Source organism: Zootoca vivipara, chromosome 4 (assembly GCF_963506605.1).
Source record: "Zootoca vivipara chromosome 4, rZooViv1.1, whole genome shotgun sequence".
Lineage (NCBI taxonomy): Eukaryota > Metazoa > Chordata > Lepidosauria > Squamata > Lacertidae > Zootoca > Zootoca vivipara.
In genome coordinates, this window is record NC_083279.1 from 96,804,549 (window position 1) to 96,818,862 (window position 14,314).

The window sequence follows — 14,314 nt, forward strand, 5'->3', positions numbered from 1 at the left end:
CAACGGAAACAAAAAAGGGATTAGAGCCTCAGGAACAAATGGAGAAGAACTGAAGGCAGTTGGGGAGGTGTTCATTAGCTGTGTTTTTTATCATTAACCAACATATTTATTATTAGATTCCATTGAGTTGTTGAATGTTGCTTTGTTTGATGTACAGTAGTGGTCAAAATTGTGGAAGACTTTTGGGGGAAAGTGTTTTTCAGAGGGTTGATCGCTCAAAACACTTCATTTGGAGTAATATCATAAAATTATATGTCAATGGAATGATAATTTAATCAAGAATGCAATCAAACAAAGTTTTTTTAGTTACCCGTATTCTATCAAACGTTTTAGCCAAATAACCAGAAAAAGGAAGCACAACTTGCTTAGGTTGACTTTTCTCAGTGTGTTATGTGATTGTTATCAAGTTGGAAGCCGCCCAGAGTTGCTGGGACAGCCAAGCCAGATGGCCAGGGTATAAATAAAAATTATTATAATATCTGCAATGGTACCTTGATTTAAGAACAGTTCTGTTCTGGAAATGATCAAGTTTGTAAACCGAGGTACCACTGTATTATTATTACCTGAGATTTAATAAGCCTAGCTCTTCTCTGGGATGAATTTTGTTTGGCCCAGTCATAGCATCCCCTCCATCTCCAATGTCAGTTTGTCTCTTTGGTCAACCCAAGACTGACAGAAGGAAAAACAAAAACATAAAAACTGAAGCCACTTATCTTTCCTAACAATTCTGAAGCTGACCTTTAAGATGGTCTGGGCAGTTTAGACCAGCTCAATCGTGGTAGAAAAAGGAATAATTCGAAGATTGTTCAAAGAAAACAATGTAATTTACTGTTTATTGTGGGGGTGTTAGGTTCCCAGGTGCTATAGGGGGTGCTGTAGAGCTCTGCACCATATCTGCACATGTGCAGGAAACGCTTCTGCGCATGCGTGAGCGATTTGGCGCTTCTGCACATACGTGAGCGGTGAAACCCGGAAGCAACCCTTTCCGGTACTTCCAGGTTGTCGCGGGACACAACCTGAAAAAAAGTAACATGAAGCGGACGTAACATGAGGTATGACTGCAGAGGTATTTTTCAAATTTCCAGGCACATATGACGATATGATGAATACCAAGAGAGGCCACGATCCCACGAATCTCCTCCATGACCTCCTCATACAGAGCTCTCTGGTCAGGATCCAGCAACGCCCACTCCTCGTCCGTGAAACGAACAGCGACATCTTCAAAGCACACTGGACCCTAAAAGAAAAAGGGAAATGTCCTCCTCTGAGACAGCATCAATATGATCTGCTACACAATGCTCTGTTGTTTCCTTCCTGTAAATTGCAGCGGTGTTTCAATAGGATTGCTTTGCTACACATTTTAATTCTGGATGCTTATTTTATTCTGCGTTTTAATTATGAGTGTTCGTCTTTGTGCAAATAGGGGGTACTCCACCTTCTGTTTTTCAAGTCATTCTGCCTACACAAGTTACAGGGAACCAGGCAGAGGGCCTTTTCAGCAGTGGCACACGCCCTGTGGAACACCCTCCCACCAGATGTCAAAGAGAAAAACAACTACCCGTACCAGACTTTTAGAGGACATCTGAAGGCAGTCCTCTTTAGGGAAGCTTTTAATGCTCAATAGATTATTGTATTTTAATACTTCTGTTGGAAGCCACCTAGATGGCGGGGTATAAATAAATAAATAATAATTATTATAAATAAATAAATAAATATTATTACTAGTATCATGAAGCCCGTTAAATTAACGGGTGCTAGAACAGTGAGCTAAGAAGGACTTCCTGCGAGGCATCATGGCGTGCGCCATGGCACCACGGAGCTCTTGAGGGCGGCTGGCGAGTTCGCGCTGCCTGAGCGGCTCCTGAGCCACCTTGACCGCCGCTGCCGTTGCGTGGGTGCCGGGGGGTGCCCGGTGGACCATCCCGGAGGCTGCCACCCCCTCCCCTGCGAGTGCGGCGGGTTGGAATCCAGGACACCCATCCGCCCATCGGCCGTTGATTGAGCGAAGCCCCAAGGCCCAGGATTTCCCGCCTCGCGGTGCGCCGGGGCCTCGAGGGCAGTGGGAGAGAGAGGAGGTCGTTGGGGGTAATAGCCCAAACCTTTTTGCTGCTGCGGCCGCCGCTATCGCCACCACTGCCGCGCTTGACCTGAGGAGGGAGAAGAGTCCCTTGGAGAGTGGAGCCTCGGACCTGGCAACTTCCCTGCTGCGGCGGCGGCTGCTGCCGCACCGCCGCGCCGAGGTCACCCGGCTGCCCAGGGCCCTGAGACCGGGGAGACCCGGGGGCGAGCGCGAGCTGCGTGAGGGAAGGAGGGAGGTCCTGCCAGCCTGGCCCAACTGCCCCGCCATCGATCTGCTGCCACCGCTACCGCCACCAATACTGTGGGAGAGGTAGGAGGACGGACTGAGGCCGCGAGGAAGCACACGGCTGGGCCTAGGCCCAACCTGAGCCCACTTTCCCGCCAACTAGTGAGGAAGGAGCGAGCCAGAAGCCCAGAGGGAGGCCCACTAGAAAGGCCTCGTTTTTTCCATTTTTTATTTTTTTAAAAAAATATTATTATTAAATTAAATTTTTATATATCTATATATCTATACATATATTTTTTAAAAAATATATTTTTATAATTTTTTATATATTTTAAAAAATAAAAATATATTCTTTTTCTCCTCTTTCCCCCTTTTATCCTTAAATTTTTCTTCTACAAAATAAATAGAAATAATTTTTTCCTTCCCCCTCCTCCTTTCCCCCTTTTGAATAATAATTTTTTTCCTTCCCCTCTTTAACCAATATTTATATTATTACTACCGTTTATCACCTTTCACCTTTTAGCACCCAACTCTTCTCTCTTCATACATTTTAACCCTTTAAGAAAAAACAAAGCATCACTTCCGGTTTTGACCGCAGATCGCGATCGGGCTAAAAACGGGAGCTCCGCAGCCCCGAATCTTCAGCTGGAAAAGAGGGGGGCTAGCAAGGCTAAGCGGCTCCCCAAAAAAGGACAGGAAGGTGATTCCTGTCTGAGGCGTCGGCGGTTCCCAAAAGCCGAAACCAGCAAAAGCCGAAACCCGACGCGATTGTGCATGGTAAAATTCCTTTTAATCAAACCCTTTTAAAAGATACCCCCTGGGCGTGAGAGAGAACTTGGAAAATTAAAGGAACGTAAGAAAAATCCCCCCCCACTGAATTGGATTTTAAAACCGGATAAACCAAAGTGAAAAGTGAGGTGAGGGAAGGAGCGCGATAAGAAATAAAGCGCAAAGCAAGAGACGCCACCAGGATATGGCAGGACAACACAATATAATGGAAAAGCAAAAGAAGTTAAACACAGGAAATGTAAACCAGAGAAGAACTTCAACAGCAGAACATGAGTTGGATCTTAAAGAACTGATTCTAAGCCTTAAAAATGACATAGGAGAAATCAAACAAGATTTCAAAAATGATATAGGAAAGATCTTACAGAAATTAAAAAGGAAATGAATGATAGGATTAAGAACCTGGAAGATAAAGTAGGAAAAATGGAAGGAAAAATGGAGACCAATGAAAAAGAAAAACAAGAAATAAGGGAGCAAATAAGTAGTACAGAAGAAAACTCCAAAAAGGCGATGGAATTGATCCAGGAGATACAAGACAAAAACCAAACGTTGGAATTGTCATTGAAAAACTTGGCAAAAGAAAAGAGAGAGGGGAAGAAAGAAACAGAAAAAAATAAATAAAGAACTAGATGAACAAAGGGCAGCATTGGAAGCATCGCAAGATGCTCTTGCGATGATGCAGATGAAATTAAAGGAGAAGACTCTGAGATTCAGGAATATCCCAGAAATACCCAACGAAGTAATAGAAAAATGAATTGTAACTGCTCTGGCAAAATGGCTAGACTTAGAAGAGCTTGATGTCGAAACGCGAATAGAGGAAGCTTTTAGAGTTAATTCCAAAAATGCGAAAGCAAATAATTGGCCGGGAGACTGTCTTGTGTCTTTTACAAACATGTGGCTGAGAAATAAAATCCTAAAAATGAAAGGAAAGAAGAAATTGATCATGGAAGAAACTGAGATAATCGTCCTAAAATAAATTCCACCCCGGCTGATTCATAAGAGAAAGAAATATCAATTCTTAGCCAAGCCACTAAAAACGAAAAAAATATTCTTCAAATGGGAATACCCAGAAGGAATGGCCTTCTCTTTTAAAGGAAGATGGAGGAGATTTGACACGCCAGAAGCAGCGGACAGATTTTATAGAACTTATGCTCAAGAACTGGGAAGGGATAAGTCAAAGACAATTAAAGGCAAGACCCCAACGAATGAAGAAGATATAGAAGATTCCAGCAAAGATGAACTAGAAGGAGAAGAAGAAGGTGTGGAAGAGGATGAGGAAGGAGAGGAAGGACAATTGGAAGAATGACTGATATATTCTAAATAAAACCTGATTAAAATGTTAAACCTGCAATTATAGTTAAAAGCTTGATTAGATTAATCAATTCACAAGAAATATTTGATTAATGAATTTCCTTGATCTTGCTTAGCATAGACACATGATATTAAGAACAATTGTAATTTTAAATGTAATTCTTTTTTCCCCTTTTTTTCTTCTCATTCCAAATTGATATATAACATTTAATAAATATGAACCTAAGAACAATTTCATGGAACGTGAATGGCTTAAATAAAAAAAAAACGGAACAGGGTGGGGCACATACTAAAAAAACAAAATTGGGACGTGGTTTGTCTCCAAGAGATGCACATAAATAAAAAACATGTGAGAGTCTTAAAAAATGATAAATTAGGAATAGAATTTGTCGTGGCAGATACAAAAAAGAAGAGAGGAGTTGTGATTTATATTAAAAGTAAATGGAATCCAGAATTAATATGGACAGATAGAGAGGGAAGAAGTGTTATGGTAAAAATGACGATTGAAGGAGAACAATGGTTCTGGGTGGGTATTTACGCCCCCAATGGGAGCAAAACGGCTTTCCTGAAAAGCTTGGAGGCTCAGTTAATGAAAAATAGAGGGAATAAAGGAAATAAGACGAAACTACCCAAAAAGTTTATGGATATTATGGAAAACCTAAATTTATTGGATGCATGGAGGTTTAAGAACCCCATAAAAAAAGAATACACACATATTTCTGCACGCCACCAAACTGCTAGTAGATTAGATACTATATGGATTCCTAAAGAATTGTCACTAAGAATACATAAAACAGAAATAAGACCTCAAACCTTCTCGGATCACAACCCTGTGACCCTCTTGCTAAAAAATGAACAATATCAAAAAAAATGGAGGCTTAATGTCTTTATGTTAAACAATAATAAGACTATCCAGGAAGCGAAAAAATTGCTAAAGGAATACTTTGAGTTAAACTATGAGGGTGAGGTCGACCCCCTAATAGTATGGGATGCGGGCAAAGCCGTGATACGCGGTTATTTTATTTCACAAAATGCAAAAATAAGGAAAGACAGAGAACAAAGAAAAGAAAAACTCCTACAAGAGAAAAAAAAAGAAAGAAAAAATTCTTTATAAAAACCATAAGTCAGTAGAACAAGAAGTTAAAATTTTGAGATTGGAGTTTGAAAAAATAATTGATCATGAGATCGAACAACAGATACAATTCTGGAAGTATAAAAACTTTGAATGGGCTAACAAACCTAGCAAATTGTTGATGTGGCAAATGAAAAAATGAAAAAATGATCAACAGAATTCAATCGGAGGGAAGATATTATTATAAAACAGAAGAAATCATGAAAAATTTTCAAAAATTCTATGAAACACTATATCAAAAGGAAGAAATACCCATCCAACAAATTGATGAATTCTTAACAAAATACCATTTACCAAGAATACCAATGGGAAAATTAATACCACTGAATAAAGAAATAATGATCTCAGAATTATCAGATGCAATTAAGAGTATGAAAAAAGGGAAAGCCCTGGGCCCAGATGGGTTACCAAGAATTCTATAAAGAATGGCAAGAAGAATTACTAATCCACCTTAGATATTTAATGAACATAATACTTAGAAAAGGAAATACGCCCCAAACATGGACTGAAGCCCAGATAATATTAATACCCAAACCACAAGCGGATCTAGACAAACCTGGTAATTTTATGCCAATTTCGCTATTAAATAGCGATTACAAAATATTTGCGAAAATCCTGGCCAAAAGATTAAGTTATATTTTAGAAGATATAATTCACAGGGACCAGGCGGGGTTTATAAAAGGGAGATATGCAAAAGACAACATAAGAAGTATCGTAAATATCCTGGAATGTTTAGAGAGTCGGAGAGATAAGAGAGCAGCTCTTCTCTCCATTGATGCGGAGAAGGCCTTCGATAGGGTCTCTTGGCCCTTCATGATAAAAACAATGGAAAATCTAAATTTAGGGGGGGGGAATGGGAAATGCAATTAAAGCAATCTATAAAACTCAGGAAGCAAGGGTGTCCTTTATCTCCCATTCTTTTTATAATCACCCTAGAAATACTGTTAAAAAACATTAGAGAACAAGAAAATATTAAAGGAATAACTATTGGCAAGAAAATATTCAAAATTAAAGCGTTCGCGGACGATATAATAATAACGACAGAAGATCCTATCGAAGCATACCCAGTGCAATTGAAAAGATAAAAGAATATGGAGACGTAGCAGGCCTGAAAATTAATTATGAGAAAACTAATATGCTAGTAAAGAATTTGGATATTGATGAAAAAATAGCTCTTCAAGAAAAAACAGGCTTGAAAATTGTCAAAAAAATTAGGTATTTGGGCATTCAAACCACTGTAAAGGGGATTGACTTAATACAAGAGAATTACAAGATAACTTGGAAAAAAATTAAGAAAAATCTAGAAGTGTGGGATAAATTGAAATTATCGTTACTGGAGAGAATCTCACTAGTGAAAATGTGTGTAGTCTCAAGGAATAACTACCTATTTCAAAATCTTCCTATTTTGGGCAAAGAAAAAATCTTCAAATAATGGAAACAAGACCTTGCCAAATTTATTTGGAACGGAAAGAGACCTAGAGTCAAATATAAGATTATGATTGATCAAAGGCAAAGGGGAGGATTTGGGATGCCTGACCTTGAGACTTATCACGATGCGGCAGCGCTTTGGTGGATTAAGGAATGGATGGCTTTGAAAGATACTGACTTATTAGACTTAGAGGGACATGGATTGGCATCTGGGTGGCACCATTACTTGATGAAGGAGAAAATAGAAAAAAGGAGCACTTTTATGCTCAATATTATTCGGAAATCGTTGTACTTAGTATGGCAAAAATACAAAAGATACTTCGAACCCAAGACGCCCTGGTGGATATCACCCCTAGAGATAGTTGCGGTAAAAAGGAAAAATATGGAAGCAAATTGGCCAACATATAAACAATTAGTAGAAAATATAAAAGGAAATTGGCAACTAAAAGAATATACGGTAGTAAAAGGATATTTTAATACATGGTTACAATATTTTCAAGTGAATCAAAGATTACAAATTGACACAAAAATTGGCTTTGATAAAGAAATATCTAAATTAGAGGAGATTTTATTGATAAATAAAGATAAGTATATAAAAAATATGTACCAAATTATATTAAAGTGGAAAACCGAGGAAGAATTGACAAAATATTATATTATTAAATGGAGCCAAGATTTAGGTAAGCCCATCTCAATGGAAGAATGGGAAAACCTATGGAAGAGAGATCTAGATTTTACGCCAAATTACAATATAAAAGAAAATATATTGAAATTGCAAAATAGATGGCACTTAACACCAGCCAAGCTAGCCAAAATATATCCAGGATTGAGCAACATCTGTTGGAAGTGTAACCAGGAAATTGGAACACACATACACATGTGGTGGAATTGTAAACAAATCAAGGTTTTTTGGGAAATAATTTATAAGGAATTAAAGAACATTTTGAAATATCCGATTTAAAAAAATACCCTAAATTATTCATTTTAGGAATGTTGCCAGCGGATGTCAAACCCAGAGATAGATGTTGTGTAAATTATGCTGTAACTGCCACAAGAGTGTTAATTGCAAAAAATTGGAAGGCCACTAATATTCCGACAAAAGAAGAATGGCAAGAGAAATTATTTAATTATTATAATTTGGCTATAAAACACGAAAAAATTAAAGGAATAAAAGAGGATGAATCAAAAAATAATTGGAAAGCATTTACAGATTATCTGCAAATTAAAGTAGATAACTTAAATCTCAACTCTAACATTTAAAGGTTATATTTTGAAAATGTAAAGTGTGAATTGTAATAGGGTAAGAAAAGATCGAATTAGGGAAGTTGATGGATATGAAGAATAATATGAAATTATTGTAAATGTTAAAGTAAGGTATGTAGATTAAAAAAGAAAAAGGCAGAAAAAGGGACTAGTTCAGACCAGGTTGAGAAGTCGCAGGGAAGGGGAGGGTGGGAGGGAGGGAGGGGGTTGTTGAGGGAAGGAAATAAGACAACTGTAACACTTTTATGGCTGTAATTTGTTTTTATTGTGATCGATTGTAATTGTTGTGATATATAATAAAGTTTATTATTAAAAAAAAGAAAAAGAAAAAACAAAGCAAAACAAAACCAACCCCCCTCCCCTGCAAGCTCCCTGCTCTTTTACTTAATCTATACCATTTTTAAGCTGTTGTCCTCTCCCCCTCAACCTCTTTTACCCTAGTTTTATATTATTCACTTCGCCTTAATACATAAGAATACTTTTTAAAACCTTCCCCAGACACTTGACCTCCCTTACATATCCTCTCCTTATTTTTTACCCTCCATCCCACTTGTTACTTCCCACCCCCACCTTTGTTTTCTGTCCCCTTTTCTCTCTTTCCTTTTCGGTTCCTTCTCTCCCTCTTTTAAATCACCCCCCCCCCATCTAATCTGTTTATCAACTTGTCTGCAATAGGGAAACCTTTCCTCCCATCCATCACCCCCCCTTTACAACAAACACCCCTGTTATACCTTTATCTTACTCCCTTCATTCCAATACATAAACCTCCCCCTTAAACCCCTTCCCATTCACTCAATTCCCCTTTAATCATCTCTTCCCTATCTCCCCCCCTATCTCACTTCTCATCCCCCCCCACCCCTACTCTTGTTTTATACCCTCTTTGTTTGCTGGATTGCTCATTTGCTTGTTTTTGAATCGACCCCCCCCCTTTATTTTCCTTTCCCGCCTATTTGTTTGTCTGCTCTCACCTGTTTGTTTGTTTTTCTATCTGTCCATTGGTCTACCCACCTCTCTGAGTACCTGACCACTGCTTTGACAGCACTGTTGAGGCGAATACGACAACCTCAGAGAAGTTCTTATAACATCGCCAAGGGATGACACAAATGATTGCCTAAACCGAACGCTCTGCAGAAGCCACCAGTCAACAACGCCTGACTAGTCCAATAACCCAACACCCAGAAATCATCACCGCCATAACCCCTAACCGCAACACATCCCACTCCGAGAGAATGCCAAACCTCAAACCAAAAACGTCAAGGAGATGAAGGTGTCACCAACTAAAAAGATGGTGAGAAACATTGAGACCGCAACACCTCCTCAAAATGACGAAATATTACAACACCTAAGAGAAATGGAAGAGAGGATGACAAGTAAACTGGAAGCTGCAGTGGAAAATGCAACGACAGCTACTAATCAGCAATCTTACCTCCAGAGTGGAAGCTCTAGAAAAGAAGAATCAACTGCAAGCAAGAACAATAGAGATATATCGGGATGAAACTACACGCATGAATAAGAAATTGTACGAACTGGAAAGAGAAAATGAAGAATTGAGAATTAAACAAGCAGACATCGAAGATCGAAACAGACGCTGCAACATCCGCTTCCGCAACTTTCCAGAAAAAGCAGAGGAGAAAAGCCCAGCAGACCTAATTGTAAGCTGGTTGAAAGATACAATCCCAAATCTGACACTCAAGGTATCCGATCTGGAGAGGGCACACAGAGCTCTAAAAGTTATGCCAAAACCTAATGCCCACCCAAGAGACATCATAGTGTGCTTTTCACGCTACAGAAAAAAGGAGGAGATATGGAACAACCTCAGAAACTCAACCAACCTCCAATACAAAGACAACTCCATATTGGTCCTACAAGATTTATCCCAGGACACCCTAAATTGGAGGAAAAGCCTACATCCATACACTCAGCTTCTTCAGCAAAAAGGGATTCGGTACCGTTGGGGCTTTCCCTTCCATCTCATCGTGGCATCGTGGCAACACAGTACATGGCTACCAATGAAACGGAAGCCCAACAACTATTGAGGAACCTTGGGCTCGACCCTCCATCAAATCAGCAACAGAAAGACCTACCAAGTGACAGCCGAGATCAAGAAAATGCAATAACAGTAAATGAATGGATGGAAGTAAAGAGGGGAAAGAGACAACAGAAGCAACACATCAAGACTCGCTGATACAACCATCTACCATCGCGTACAAAATCATTCTACCGAACATTCTCCACAGGACGCCAAACCATGATCAACCGAACCAAAACATCACTGAGGAACAACCCTACTACTACAACTACAACAACAACAACAACCACAGCTGAATGAGGCAACCGGAAAACATCTCGAAATGCAGGACTGGTGATTCCCCTCCCCCCTCCCCCTCCCCCCTCCCCATAAGCCTTAAACACAACTAACATCATCAATATCCCCCCAACACCATACCTCCATAGAACCTACCCCCATCCCAACCCCACCCCGACACCAGTCCAGACAACCTCAATCACATTCCCCATCAACCACATCCCATATCTCCAGTATCCCTTCCATACCAAACAAGAGAAAAACAACTCCCCCAACATCCATAACACAACTCACTATCAGGCTAAAACATGATACCTATTCAACAACATGGTGACACCAGAGCGCGCCAACACATACACACACTCTAACACATCAGTGATGTTGCTATTAACATTGGCAACATTGCTCACGAACCTTATACCTGACACTAACATTACAAAACTACTCTACACCGTCTCGCTGATCACCCCCTGTCACAAACGACGAAGGGGAAGGCCTGTCCCTGAGTACAGCCCTTCACATCAGCCGAGACCATGGACCAACCGGCTAATCGCCAAAAGGTCCAAAATACCCCAAGCGAACACCTATATGACTACATATAGGAAACCCTCTATAACTTACCCCCCACTCTTTCACCCGATTCTAATTCCAATCCCATTGAACCCCCACCCGCCACACCACAAGTCAGCGCAACCCCAATGGTTCAATACACAACACGAAGTGAGGGACATAGGGCAACCCAGACGGGTTGGCAAGGAACCATCCTACACAATAAATAAACAAACAAGATGGCTAGCTTAAAAGCAATCACATTAAATATGAGGGGGCTGGGAAACCCCATCAAGAGAAAACGTATCACCTCATACATAAATACCATGAAACCACACATCACCTTCCTACAAGAAATACACAACCCACCCAAAGGGAACAAACTCCTGAATGACCCTCGTTTTAGTCAACAATGGGTAGCACAAGGCTCAGGAAACGCCCGCGGAGTAGCTGTAATACTTAGTAGGGACCTAAATTTCAACGCCACAACAGTCCTAAAGGACAAAAAAGGTAGATTCATTTTCATTAAAGGAATACTAGATGGCAAAATTAAACTGACAATCGGCTCATTATATGGCCCTAACTCGAGATAACTTGAATTCTTTCAAAAAACACTAAACAAGTTCCTTTCTTTCTCTGAGGGGGAAGCAATCCTAGGAGGCAATCTTAACTTAAATATGAAAGGCATAACTCTGAAAAACACACATCCTTGTAAACTCACAGGTAACCCTCCTCAACCCCCCCCAACAACTAAGGGCTCTTTGTTGTTGTTGTTGTTTAGTCGTTTAGTCGTGTCCGACTCTTCGTGACCCCATGGACCATAGCACGCCAGGCACTCCTGTCTTGCACTGCCTCCCGCAGTTTGGTCAAACTCATGTTCGTAGCTTCGAGAACACTGTCCATCCATCTTGTCCTCTGTCGTCCCCTTCTCCTAGTGCCCTCAATCTTTCCCAACATCAGGGTCTTTTCCAAGGATTCTTCTCGTCTCATGAGGTGGCCAAAGTATTGGAGCCTCAGCTTCACGATCTGTCCTTCCAGGGAGCACTCAGGGCTGATTTCCTTAAGAATGGATAGGTTTGATCTTCTTGCAGTCCATGGGACTCTCAAGAGTCTCCTCCACACCATAATTCAAAAGCATCAATTCTTCGGCGATCAGCCTTCTTTATGGTCCAGCTCTCACTTCCATACATCACTACTGGGAAAACCATAGCTTTAACTATACGGACCTTTGTCGGCAAGGTGATGTCTCTGCTTTTTAAGATGCTGTCTAGGTTTGTCATTGCTTTTCTCCCAAGAAGCAGGCGTCTTTTAATTTCGTGACTGCTGTCACCATCTGCAGTGATCAAGGAGCCCAAGAAAGTAAAATCTCTCACTGCCTCCATTTTAGCTCTTACAAGTTACTAAAAATGTTAAAAAACAGGGGTCTCTATGACATTTGGGGCGAACACAACCCGGGAGACACCACCCACACATTCCAGTCCGGACGCCACAGTACAACGTCCAGACTGGACAGCATCCTGCTCACGCAGGGTCTGATCCCCTTAGTAGAATCAACAAACACAGGAAGCATCAAAATCACAGACCATGCCCCAGTAGAAGTCACTGTTAAAATAGGTGAAGAAACACAAACCACTCCATCATGGTCTTTCAGTCCCATCCTAACCACAAACACCCAAATTAGAGCAAATATCACAAAAACTCTCCAAAACTATTTTAAAGAGAATGATGTAGACAATATAAATACTCCCCTCTTATGGGACGCAATGAAAGCGGTGACCAGAGGAGCTTGCATAAAAGAGAAAGCACTCCTTAAAAAACAAACCTCTTCAAAAAATAACAAAATAGAACAAGATATCATTGCCCTCTCATCACGTTACAAACAAACAGGATCCAAAAAACTACTTAAACTTCTAGAACAAAAAAGAAGAGAATTAGACTCCTTAGAAATCAACAAAACAATGATCAATATTTTATATTCTAAACAGCGCTTCTATGAATACGGAGGGAAAAACTCCAGACTATTAGCAAATAGATGCAGGAAAAAAGCACTTAAAACAAGAATACACTGCATCACCAAAAAAGACGGCAACATAACATTTCCCCCGAAAGAAATAACTTCTGAATTTGCAGAATTCTACTCCAACCTGTACACCTCCCACAACCCAACTGAGGAGGGAATTAGAAAATTCCTAACAGGACTGACCATGCCCACTTTAACCAATGAAGAACAGGAATTCATGGACAGCCCTATCACCCCCGAGGAAATAGACACGGTCCTTAAAAACTTGAAATCACACAAAGCCCCGGGCCCAGACGGCTTCACAGCTGAATTCTATAAAAAAATTAAAGAACCCCTGATGCCCTACATGATACGCCTATTTAATGATATCATGAAAGGGGGGCTTATTCCCAAAACATGGAATCACTCCAAAATAGTTTCCATCCCAAAGCCATTGAAGGACAACCTCAAAGTAGAATCTTACCGCCCAAACACATTAATAAATCAGGATTACAAGATATTCACATCAATCTTGGCCAATCGCTTAAAAATCTTCCTAGGCAATTTAATAGTCCCAGACCAAACCGGTTTCGTCCCTGGTCGCAATATTACAGACCCCATCAGGAAATTACTAAACTTAATCGAACACAGCAAGGCAACCAAACTTCCACTGACAATTATGTCCCTAGATATCCTCAAAGCTTTTGATTGTTTAGAGTGGAAATACTTATTAGCAGTACTAACTAACATGAAATTTGGCCCGAACTTCCTTCAAATTCTCAAACAAATATATTCCCAAGCCTCAGCAAACTGCAGAATTAATAATATGGACTTAAACACCATAGCAATCCAAAGAGGCACAAAACAAGGATGCCCGCCGTCTCCATTCCTATTTATCCTTGCTTTGGAGCCCCTAGCAATCCGAATCCGAGCAGCCACAGACATCAAGGGAGTGGAAATAAAAGGCAGAAATTATAAATTAGGGCTGTTTGCAGATGACCTAATGGTCACAACATCATACCCCCTTAAATACAGCAACCTTCCTAATCAGAGAACTCAACACATTTGCAATGGTGTCGGGCTTACAAGTAAACTTTGGTAAGAGTTTGGTAAGAGTTGGTCAGAAGCCATGTGCTTCAACACCCCTCCCCACATCCAAAAAGAACTTACTAACATCACCAAAATAAAACTTTGTCACACCAAATTCAGATACCAAGGAGTACAAATAACCCAGAA

General features: G+C 40.3%; 1 protein-coding gene and 1 pseudogene across 1 annotated transcript in view; both read right to left on the reverse strand.

The window, feature by feature from the left end:
- Positions 1-14,314, reverse strand: part of LOC132592023 (zinc finger protein 420-like) — an 89,461-nt gene that overhangs the window by 55,637 nt on the left and 19,510 nt on the right. The gene's annotated exons all lie outside the window — the stretch shown is intronic.
- LOC118078760 (zinc finger protein 420-like) overlaps positions 1-14,314 on the reverse strand; it is a 48,332-nt pseudogene that overhangs the window by 2,735 nt on the left and 31,283 nt on the right.